General features: G+C 39.6%; 1 pseudogene; it reads left to right on the top strand.

The window, feature by feature from the left end:
* The first annotated feature begins 3,846 nt into the window (after positions 1–3,846).
* LOC101140802 (heterogeneous nuclear ribonucleoprotein H-like) lies at positions 3,847–5,170 on the top strand (annotated as a pseudogene).
* The last annotated feature ends 6,330 nt before the right edge of the window (positions 5,171–11,500 follow it).

Below are 11,500 nucleotides of genomic sequence, written 5' to 3'. Positions count from 1 at the left end.
TTATATACCCAGATAAATATAAATCATTCTATGTAAAGACACATGCATGTGAATGTTCATTGCAGCACTGTTCACAACAGCAAAGACATGGGATCAACCTAAACGCCCATCAATGACAGACTGGACAAAGAAAACGTGGTACATGTGTATCGTGGAATATTATGCAGCCATAAAAATGAACATGATCATGTCTTTTGCAGGAACACGGATGGAGCTGGAGGCTATCATTCTAAGAGAAGTAATGTAGGAACAGAAAACCAGACACTGTGTGTTCTCAATTATAAGTGGGGAGCTAAACAATAAGAACTAAGGAATATAGAGAAGGAAACTACAGACACTGATGTCTACTTGAGGGAGGAGGATGGGAGGAGGGAAAGGAGCAGCAAAGATAACTATTGGGTACTGAGCTTACTACCTGGGTGATGTAATAATATGTACAACAAACCCCTGTGCTGTGTTTATCTGTGTAACAAACCTTCACATTTACCCACAAACCTAAAATTAAAATTAAAAAAAAACAAGAAAGAGTTTTAAAATACTTTTCTTGTGGCTCACGCCTGTAATCCCAGCACTTTGGGAGGCCGAGGCAGGCGGATCACAAGGTCAGGAGATCGAGACCATCCTGGCTAACACGGTGAAACCCCATCTCTACTAAAAATACAAAAACAAAATTAGTCGGGCATGGTGGCAGGCGCCTGTAGTCCCAGCTACTCGGGAGGCTGAGGCAGGAGAATGGCGTGAACCCGGGAGGCGGAGCTTGCAGTGAGCCGAGATCGCGCCACTGCACTCCAGCCGGGGCAACAGAGCAAGACTCCGCCTCAAAAAAAAAAAAAAAAAAAAACTTTTCTTAAACATGGTTTTATATGTGATTCTAGGCAACTGGACATTGAACAGTCTGCAACTGTTTGTTCTGCATCTATCCTGTTAACTGCTTCCAGCTTACCCACACCTAGGCCATGGGTTTCATATAAAAAGCTTCATAACTCATGGAGTTCCCGTAAACCCAAGCCCGGAGCCTCATTTTTTCTTTCCTTCTGCAGTCTTTAAACCATTTTGTGTAGTCTCAGCCTACCTTTGTATTGACTCTGGAGTTGGCTGCAAACCTTAAGGATGCTGCGTTTGCTGTAAGAGTTATCTCAGTTACCCATGTCCCCAAAGAATGGGGACAGGGTTAAGGATGCAGTGCCCTAACCTACACTCTGTCCAGGCTTATGCAGGGAAAGCACTGCCACGCAGATCTAGAATCACACTATTCCCCGCCCCAAGCCCTAAAGGTCCAAGGAGACAGAAATCGAACAATGTCTACGATTACTTCAAACTTTTGAACCACTATCTTATAAAGTGGAGGCCCTCAAACTGCACCCCAATGTCAAAATCCAGCCCTTTTCCTGTTTTCATATGGCCGTTGAGATAAGATTAGTTTTTCCGTATTTAAAGGATTGTAAAGGAAAAAGGAGGAGGAGGACAGAAAGGAGGAAGAAGAGAAGGCAAAGGTGGAGGAGGAGGTGAAGCAAAGAAGAAAATGAGGCATATGCAGTGAAGACCACATGTGGCCTACCAAATCCTAAAATGTTTACCATCTGGCTCTTTACAGAAAAAAATATTTCCTGACCCCTGTTCTAAACCACAAACTTTGTCTTTTCAAGCCCTTGCATGAAATGCTCCCATGGCTTTCCATCACTCTCAGGATAAGCTCTACATTCCTTAACATAGTCTATGCTCGATCATCTGACCCTAACTATCACTTAGTCCCTGTCAACTTGGCCCCAACATACACTCCCTATTCACAGAGCCTGAATTACTTGCTCTTTTGTGAACATAACATAAACTTGCATTCCACTGTGCCTGCCCTGTTTTAACACTCTCTCCTCTCCCTGGAATACACTTTTCCTCTGGCCCTCTTGGAAAACTCTTCCTTAAAGGCTCAGCTAAATTGCGACTTCGCTAAAGCATTCTCTGAGTGCCCCGAGCTGAATTAAGATCTCCTCTGCACATCCACGGCATTTCATTATGCCTTCTCTTAGTTCACTTAATATATTACTCTCTGAGCCACCACTCTCAGTTGGGGACTGAAAGGTTTATCATTTCCATCTAGCTGTTTATATCCTGCGGACAGCCTAAAAGCAGTCCTAGGTTTGAATTTACTTCTGCTTCTATTTACTGTTTACTTAATTTGGGAAAACAAAAAAGATAGACCAACTGTCCCAAATTAGATGAATTGTCAGACAGTTGAAAAGAATATAGTGCAGGCCTAGAAAATGGTTTGAGAAAGAATCAAACCCTTACCTGCAAAGTGAAGACATCTTAAAGATATTCTTGGGAAAGAATAAGTTTTCATTTTATAGATATATGAGGCACTCCATTCCAAGAAAATTGATGCTATGTTAGGAAGTCTCCTACCTGCAGTACCGACATGATTAAAGGGATAAAAGGGAAAATGGGAAAAGATGAAATAAATGGCTAGATACTAGGGGAATATGAAGAAATCCACATGAGCATCTACAGGGCTCTAAATAACATGATCATTCATTTATAAAGATGAACTCAAAAATAAAATTAGTTATACTGTACATATGCTATTTAATTTTATGAAAATGGTCAATAAGATGAAGTTTTGTTTTGTTTGTTTTGTTTTGTTTCGTTTTTGTTTTTTTGGTTTTTTTTGAGATGGAGTCTAGCTCTTGTTGCCCAGGCTGGAGTGCAGTGGCAGGATCTCGGTTCACCGCAACATCCGCCTCCCGGGTTTAAGCGATTCTCCTGCCTCAGTCTCCTGAGTAGCTGGGATTACAGGCAAGTGCCACCACGCCCAGCTAATTTTTGTATTTTTAGTAAGTCGGAGTTTCACCATGTTGGCCAGGCTGGTCTCTTATCTCCTGACCTCAGGTGATCCACCCACCTTGACCACCCAAAGTGCTGGGATTAAAGGCATGAGCCACTGTGCCCGGCCAAGATGAAGTATTAATATGGAAAAAGGTTCATGGAAAAGAAGTAGGTTGAAAAAATATATATACTATGACTTTTTATGTCACTTATTCGAAATAAAAGATTAAAACACCCTTTATGTGTATATGTGTGTGTGTAAATGTCTCCAAAAATTTACAAGGTAAGCCTGATTAGTAAAAATGTTTCCTTTGTAAATAAGGGAGGAGAGTTTGGGGCTGATAATCCAAGAGAGTCAAAGGGCACTTTAACTGTTACCTTTACTTGCGAATTGTTTGACTTCTTAAAAATAATGAGCATTTTTTGTCAATTTAAATTAAAGCCAATAAAATGTACATTCACATCACATCCAGATCCTACAAGACATAACATTTCAACAGGATCTAAATGAATAGGTGATATATTCTCATTCATTCAGTTTTTAAATTGTCTTTCTTAGGTTTTAAATATACATAATAAAAGAAAATCATAGATGCTGAAATAAGTATTCCAAAGCTCAAAGACAAGCTGAGAAAATCAGAATTAAAACCACACAGGTTAAAAATTATTTTCTTTAAGAATGTTGAATGTTGGCACCCACTCTCTCCTGGCTTGTAGGTTTTCTGCTGAGAGGTCTGCTGTTAGCCTGTGCAGCAAACCACCATGGCACACATTTACCTATGTAACAAACCTGCACATTCTGCACATGTCTCCTGGAATCTAAAATAAAATTAAAATTAAAGAAACACATGAACTAAAGCAGTTTCTGTTAAAGGTGAATGAAACAAACAGTAGATGAAAGTTGGGTTACCATGGAAGCAATAGACATGAACATGTAGGAAAAAAAAATAAAGGAGAAGATTTTCTGCTCAGTCACGGCAAAGTCAGGTGTCTAGTCTGTTTCAATGTCAGATCCTGTAAGAGATGATGATGTTGGGTGCTGACGGTGGAGCAGGATTCATAATGAAGGTCCAGAGATTGCCCTAGTCTTGCTCAGCCAATAAAGTGCAGTGGATTTTTTTCTGAGTGCAAAATTTAAAATAAGGCTCAACGTATTCATTTCATCTACAGCAGAGAAGGCAGACCAAGTGGTGAGACTTGCTGAACTTGAGAGTATGAGGTCAAATTGGCCCTGAAAAAAAGACAAAGAAACTATAGGACACAGATATGTTTCAGTATTCAAGTCAAACAATGTTGAAATGGATTGGGTGCTGAAGCATAGTGGTCCAGATAGTTCTGACATGACCAATGATGGCTTTGTACTCCCCTTTGAATGTAGCAAGGAAGAAATTGTTCAGTTCTTCTCATGGTTGGAAATCGTGCCAAATGGCATAACACTGATGGTGGATTTCCAGGGAAGGAGTACAGGGGAGGCCTTTGTGCAGTATGCTTCACAGGAAATAGCTGAAAATGCTCTAGAGAAACACAAGGAAAGAATAAGGCACATGTATGGGCTTATGGCCATGCAGCAGCCAGGTCCCTATGACAGACCTGGGGCTGGCAAAGGGCATAACAGCATGAGCAGAGGAGATGGCTTTGAGAGGATGCGGTGTGGTGCTTATGGTGGAAGCTATGGAGGCTATAATGACTATAATGGTTATAATGATGGCTATGAATGTGGGTCAGATAGATTTGGAAGAGACTTCAATTATAGTTTTTTAGGAATGTCTGATCATAGATATGAGGATGGTGGCTCTACCTTCCAGAGCACAATGGGACACTGTGTACACATGTGTGGATTACCTTACAGAGCTACTGAGAATGATATTTATAATTTTTTTCACTGCTCAGTCATGGAGAGTACACATTGTAATTGGTCCTGATGGCAGAGTAACTGGTGAAGCAAATGTCGAGTTTGTAACTCAGAAGATGCTGTGGCAGCTATGTCAAAAGACAAAGCAAATATGCATCACAGATATGTAGAACTCTTCTTGGATTCTACAATACCACCAAGTGGTGGTGGTTATGGTAGCCAAATGATGGGAGTTATAGGCTTGTCAAACCAGTTCAGTTACAGCGGCCCAGCCAGCCAACAGTTGAGTGATGGTTATGCAGGCAGCTATGGTGGCTAGAGCAGCATGAGTGGATACGATCAAGTTTTGCAGGAAAACTCCAGTAATTTTCAATCAAACATTACATAAGTAGCCAAGGAGCAATAAACAGCAGCTACTACAGTAGAGGAAGCCATGCATCTATGGGCGTGAACAGCCTGGGAGGGATGTCTAACACGTCTGATATGAGTGGTGGATGAAGAATGTAATTGATCCTCATCACGGACTCTTGGCCAACTTTTTTCCAAGAAAAAAACTTCAGTTTAACAGTTTTTGAAGTACAAGCTTGTGGTTTATGCTTACTCTCTAAGTGGAAATCAGGATTGTTCTGCAGACTTAATTAAGGCTCAGTGTTTTTGAACACAGTACTCCTCTAGGATGTAACAGTGAAGTTGAGTAAACTATAACTGTTAAAAAAGTTTTCGTTTTTCTCAAGTTAGTTATATTGTACAATGTACTGAAGCAGTAAATGTATTTAGGTTAAAGCAGTTGAATTAAGTTAGTTGTTGCCCTTATACCACGTTACATTGAACACAGTTTGGATGCATGTTGAAATACATGCTTTTTTTTTTTTTCGTAAAACTCAATATAAGAGCTGTGTCTGGAATTAAAGTAAAAATTTTTGGCACGTTTTTTAATTCTAGTTTCATTTAATAACCTGTAGGGCATGTATGTTTAAGCTTTATTTAAGTTAATGGGAAAAAATTAGAGATCCAATACCAATACTTTAGGATTTTGGTCTTGGTGTTTATATGAAATTCTTAGGCCTTGATTTTAATCTTTCACTGTATTGTGATTTTCTTCTAGGTATATTATACCATATGAAACTTGTCAAATAAATCTTTCTTTTTTTTAATTTTTTTTTTTTTGAGATGGAGTCTTGCTCTGTCACCCAGCCTGAAGTGCAGTGGCACAATCTCGGCTCAAGGCAGCCTCTGCCCACTGGGTTCCAGTGATTCTCCTGCCTCAGCCTCCTGGGTAGCTGGGATTATGGGAGCATGCCACCACGCCCGGCTAATTTTTGTATTTTTAGTAGCGATGGGGTTTTCCCACGTTGGCCAGGCTGGTCTCGAGCTCCTGACCTCAGGTGATCTGCCTGTCTCAGCCTCCAAAAGTGCTGGGATTACAGGCGTGAGCCACTGCACCCAGCCAATCTTCCTTTTAAAAACTGAAAGAAGAAAAAGGAAGAAGAAGAAGAAGAAGAAGAACAACAACAACAACAACAACGACGACGACAAGAAGGAGGAGGGAAAGGAGGGAGGTATTAAGACTTGGCACAACTAGTGATATCAGGTTAGAATAGATCGTCAGGGCTATCACATTTTGTAAGCCTTGAAAATCAATAAAGCTGAATAGTAAATTTCAGTGCAGGCTAAATTAAAATGTAAAGTAATTTTCTCCTCTTTGATTCATAAATTCATTTATTCATACATCCACCAAAGATTTACTGAGTGCCTAAAATTTGCCAGACCCTATATGCTGGGTGTGAAAGATACAGAAAAGAAATAACTCATGCCTTTTCTTGTACTTCAAAAGCTCAGTCTAACCGAGGCCTTTATGTAGAGTCAATGACTTCTAAGAGACTCACTGGCTGTCTGGGACAATATTGTTCTCTTTATTTCTCCTTACTGTTGGCTAAGATTTCCTCTCAATATATTACAGATTCAACTCCTTTTATGTAGCAAGAACTGACAGTGTGGAGTGGAGCTGTTCACCACCCGTTCACCATCTCTGCTTTCCAATTTCCAACATGGAGGTTGGCAAAGTTTAGTGTAAGAGGGCCAGATAGTAAATATTTTACGCTCTGTGGGATAAAAGTCTAGGGCATTACATAGGTACATATAACCATTTAAAATGTAGAAACAATTCTTAGCTTGTAAACCATATGAAAACAGGGCCAGATTTGTCCAATAATTTGCCAACACTTGTTCTAGTAGAAACATCTGAGGATCAGAGAGGGAAGCAGCAAAGTTGTTATTCCTAGTATTTAAGGTCAGATATAACAAAGAGCAAAATAGGCACGGTCCTTGCCTTCACAGAGTTTACAGAGCAGGCACACAGCTAGTCCATAAAGGAGGTCTTCGTATCTAGTAGCAACTGTAATCCCTTGAGGGTATATGTTTATCCCATTTCTCTTACATGTCACAAAAAGAGCAGCTGTTTGAAAGCTTCTCTTACACCTACGCCATCATTCTAAAATGCACTGCTTGCATGTCTGTATCCCCACTAGGTAAAAACCTCTGATAAGCCAAGGAGTATGTTTTATTTATCTTTATATTCTTAGTTCCTGGCACTCCCTGCACCTTGCGCATGTTATACACTCAATAATTGCTTGTCAGATGAGTGGAACTAAACTGTTTTTATAACATTATGTGTGTGCCTTTTTAGGCGGTCACTTGTCTTTTTGCTAGAGTTAACTGTGTTGTAAAAAAGACTCTGAATTCGAAGCCTTCACTTTTGAGAATGAAAGGGGGCGTATATTCACTGCAGTTGACATCAACATAAGGTCTAAAAAAATCTTTGTGACATCCTATATTTTCAGCTGGGATTTGCAGCAAACTATTGTTTTCCTTTTCTCCAAGAAAAACTCTGCCTAACGACAATTTTCTTGTTGGTTTCACAAGGAGACTGCACACTCTTCTTATGAGATCGATCAGGTCTTATATCTTTCTTTCCTTATTATTTCATAAAGGAAAAGGACAGCTTTTTCTTATGTTGACTATTCTGTCTCTGTGCCCTGTGGGTAAAACTAAATACACAGGTAGTGACTACTCAAAAGCCTATCTGGATGGCTGAAACTGACACTTGTCTTCTATTTGAACACGTGTGAAGCTAAATGTGCCCTTGTAAGCATGAAAGATGCAAATGCTTTTAAAAGTATACTCTATTTTTACCAGTATAAAAGGAATGCATATTCATTCTAGAAAATTTGAAAACGATAGAAAAATGGAAAGTAGGGGAATAGATTTTGTATATACTCACCATCTAAACATATCTGTTGTAATATTTTTCTCAAGTTTAAGCTTTATATGCCTCAGATTTTTCATCTATAAATTCATTTATAAATCTATAAACAACAATACCTTCCTTAAAGTGCTGTAATTAGTCTTAGAATAATTAATACATGCATAATGCCTAAAAGATATTTTTTCTTTATTTAAAAAACTTGTATTTTAGGTTCAGGGGTACATGTGCATGTTTGTTATATAGGGAAATTTGGGTCATGGGGGTTTGTTGTACAGATTATTCTATCATCCAGATACTAAGCCTAATACCCAATAGTTATTTTTTCTGATACTCTCCCTTCTCCTACCCTCCACCCCCAAATAGACCCCAGAGTCTGCTCTTCCCCTCCTAAAGGAGATTTTTACAGAGTACATGCTCAACAAATGTTAAATAGTACTCCTCATACTGAATATTATCTTTTAGTGCCTTAACTTGTTTTGTTATCATTATATCATAATAACAAATATTCCTTATGTAATTAAAAATTTTACTTATAACATATTTGGGAGGCCGAGGCAGGTGGATCACGAGGTCAGGAGTTTGACACCAGCCTGGCCAACAGAGTGAAACCCCGTCTCTACTAAAAATACAAAAATTAGTCGGGCATGGTGGTGCACACCTGTAGTTCCAGCTACTCGGGAGGCTGAGGCAGGAGAATTACTTGAACTTGGGAGGCAGAGATTGTAGTGAGCTGAGATTGCACCACTGCACTTCAGCCTGGGTGACAGAGCAAGACTCCATCTCAAAAAAAAAAAAAATTTACTTAACACAATTACGGTCCAATGCCTCCAACACATTGTTACAATTAGTAATAATATAGAATATTATATAAAAGAACCCCTAACTCTTGCTTATTTTATAAAACAAACTGAAATCAGTTACAAAATTCATAAATACTAACATTGTTTGAAACGTTGATCCTATTTAACCACAATTGCCAGAATAGCCTAGAAAAGTCTGTTCATGAAATATTTATAGAAAACAGCTAAGTTTTCAACTATACCTAGGTGACTCTAAGACCACTTATAAAAACAGCATGCTTTGAAATTGTCCAAAGAAATCTTCATTTTAACTAAGCTTCAAATAGGTAATTTCATATTTGAATACTTATGGGAACTGAATCTGAATATTCAACTCTAAAGTAACCCATCAAACTTGCCATAATTTTCTTATATTTTCTTGAATCACAGACTACGGATTACTCTTCATCAGTTATTAGCTTCTTTAATGATAGCATTTTTTGGTTTATATACTGTTTGTCCTCAACCTTCTACATACTTTTCCATTTCAGAGACAAACTAATGTGTAAAATAGCCAGTGGACAAGAGTTATTCATTAAAACTGTGTCTATGAATGCAAAATATGATACGTAATTCTGGTAACTGCCTAGATGAGAATCACATGAATGAAGAAATGTAAGTAATAACACCAACTTCCCAGGCAATAAATTAGCAATTGACTTGAAGTGTCAGTTCTCACAAGAAATACAAATAGTAAATATACATAACAAATAAGTTCAACTTGGTTAAGGGGTTAAAGAAATGCAATATTTAACAAACATGAGATGCAAATGTTTGTACAGAAAAGAAGAAAAAAAGAAATGAAATAAGTCCCAATCCTGGAAAGACTGAAAAGAAATATGCTTATTTATGACTAGCATAATCCTTTCAATGAATAATTTGGTGATGTATATCAGGGTAGATAAAATAATTATACCCTCTGGCCCAACAATTCCCCACATGGAAATTTACCCTAAGTGACTAATCAAAGCAGCGAAGCTATGTAAGATTGCTTTATTAACATGTCCATGGTGGATGGCAGAGCAAGATGGCTGACATCAATGCAGCTCTCTTCCACAGAATGGAACCAAAATAGCATGTAGATTTACACTTAAAATAGATTGTGAAAGAGAGAACACTGGAATGCAACAGAGCAGTGGTGGGAAAGCACTGAAAGCAAAGAAGAAAAAGGAAGCAAGGCAGCCTGTTGGCAGAGATGCGCTGGGAGCTGGGACAAGGTCCTGTTTGGGGAAATGGTAAGTGAGAGCCCACCAAGGCTGCACATTTCGACCATGGCGTCTTGCAATCCTAGCTATGGGGAGAGCCCTTCCACTGTCATGGGCCTGGAGATGAAAACACAAGAAGTTGTCTAGAGATTGTGCAGGCATTGTTCCAGAGAGTGTACTCATGCTGAGCCCCACAGGCTTCTGAGCCCTGAGCAGCTACAGCATGGTATCATTGGAAGATCTTGGTCTCCAAAGGACTGTGTCCTATTCTGGGGCCCACATTGCTCCTGCCACTGCTGGGTTAAAAAAACAAACAAACAAACAAAAAGGCAGAAGGAGACCAGGCACATTCACATATCCCGAGAACAAATTCCACCACCACCACTGTAGGTTGCTATGGGTCTCAGACACAAGTAAACTGTGCCCCCCACAGCACTGCACCCACTGAGACTGACCCCACCCTCTTCCTCAGTAGCAGACCCAAAGTGGGTGCCAGTCTCAGAGCCAAACCCCCGAAGAACTGCATCCTGCCCTGGGGCTGATGCTGTGGCTGCCACCACCAGACCAAGGATGGTGGAGACAGGAGAGTGGGCATTTTCATGCACCCTTACCTCTTCTGGAAAGAGGCTGCTGTGGGACTGATGCTGGAGAGGATATGGAGAAAAGGAACCACTTATATACTGCTGGTGGGAATGTAATTGAGTAAAATCACTATGGAAAACAGTATGGAGATTTCTTAAAGAACTAAAAATAGAACTACCATTCTATCCAGCAATCCCACTAAATCAGTATATCAAAAGGATACTTGCACTCTCATGTTTGTTGCAGCAGTATTCCCGTAGATTTGGAAGCAACGTAAGTGTCCATCAACAGAAAAATTGATGATGAAAATGTGGTCTACATACACACTGGAATACTATTCAGCCATAAAGAAGAACGAAGCCTAGCAATTTGCTGCAACATGGATGAGCCTGTAGGACATTATGCTAAGTGAAATAAGCCAGGCACAGAAAAATACCACATGTTCTCACTCATATGTGGGAGCTAAAAAAGAGTTAATCTCATAGGCATAGAGAATAGAATGATAGACACTGGAAAGTGGGAAGGGTGGGAGGGTGAGAGTAGAGGATGAAGAGACCCTGGCTAGTGGGTAAAAACACACAGTTAGATAGAAGAAATAAACTCCAATATTCTATAACAAAACAGGACCACTATAGTTAGCAATGATGTATTATATATTTCTGGCAACCATCATTCTACTCTCTATCTCTATGAGTTCAATTGTCTTAATTTCCAGCTCCCATAGTTCAGAGTAGATAAAAGAGAGGTCATGAAATGTTACAAACACACGGCCAGGTGTGGTGGCTCACGCCTGTAATCCCAGCACTTTAGGAGGCCAAGGCAGGCAGATCACAAGGTCAGGAGATCGACACCATCCTGGCTAATGCAGTGAAACCCCATCTCTACTAAAAAATACAAAAAATTAGGTTGGCATGGTGGCATGCGCCTGTAGTCCCAG

This window comes from Gorilla gorilla, chromosome X, assembly GCF_029281585.2.
Source record: "Gorilla gorilla gorilla isolate KB3781 chromosome X, NHGRI_mGorGor1-v2.1_pri, whole genome shotgun sequence".
NCBI lineage: Eukaryota > Metazoa > Chordata > Mammalia > Primates > Hominidae > Gorilla > Gorilla gorilla.
This window is presented reverse-complemented; position numbering and strand designations above follow the sequence as displayed.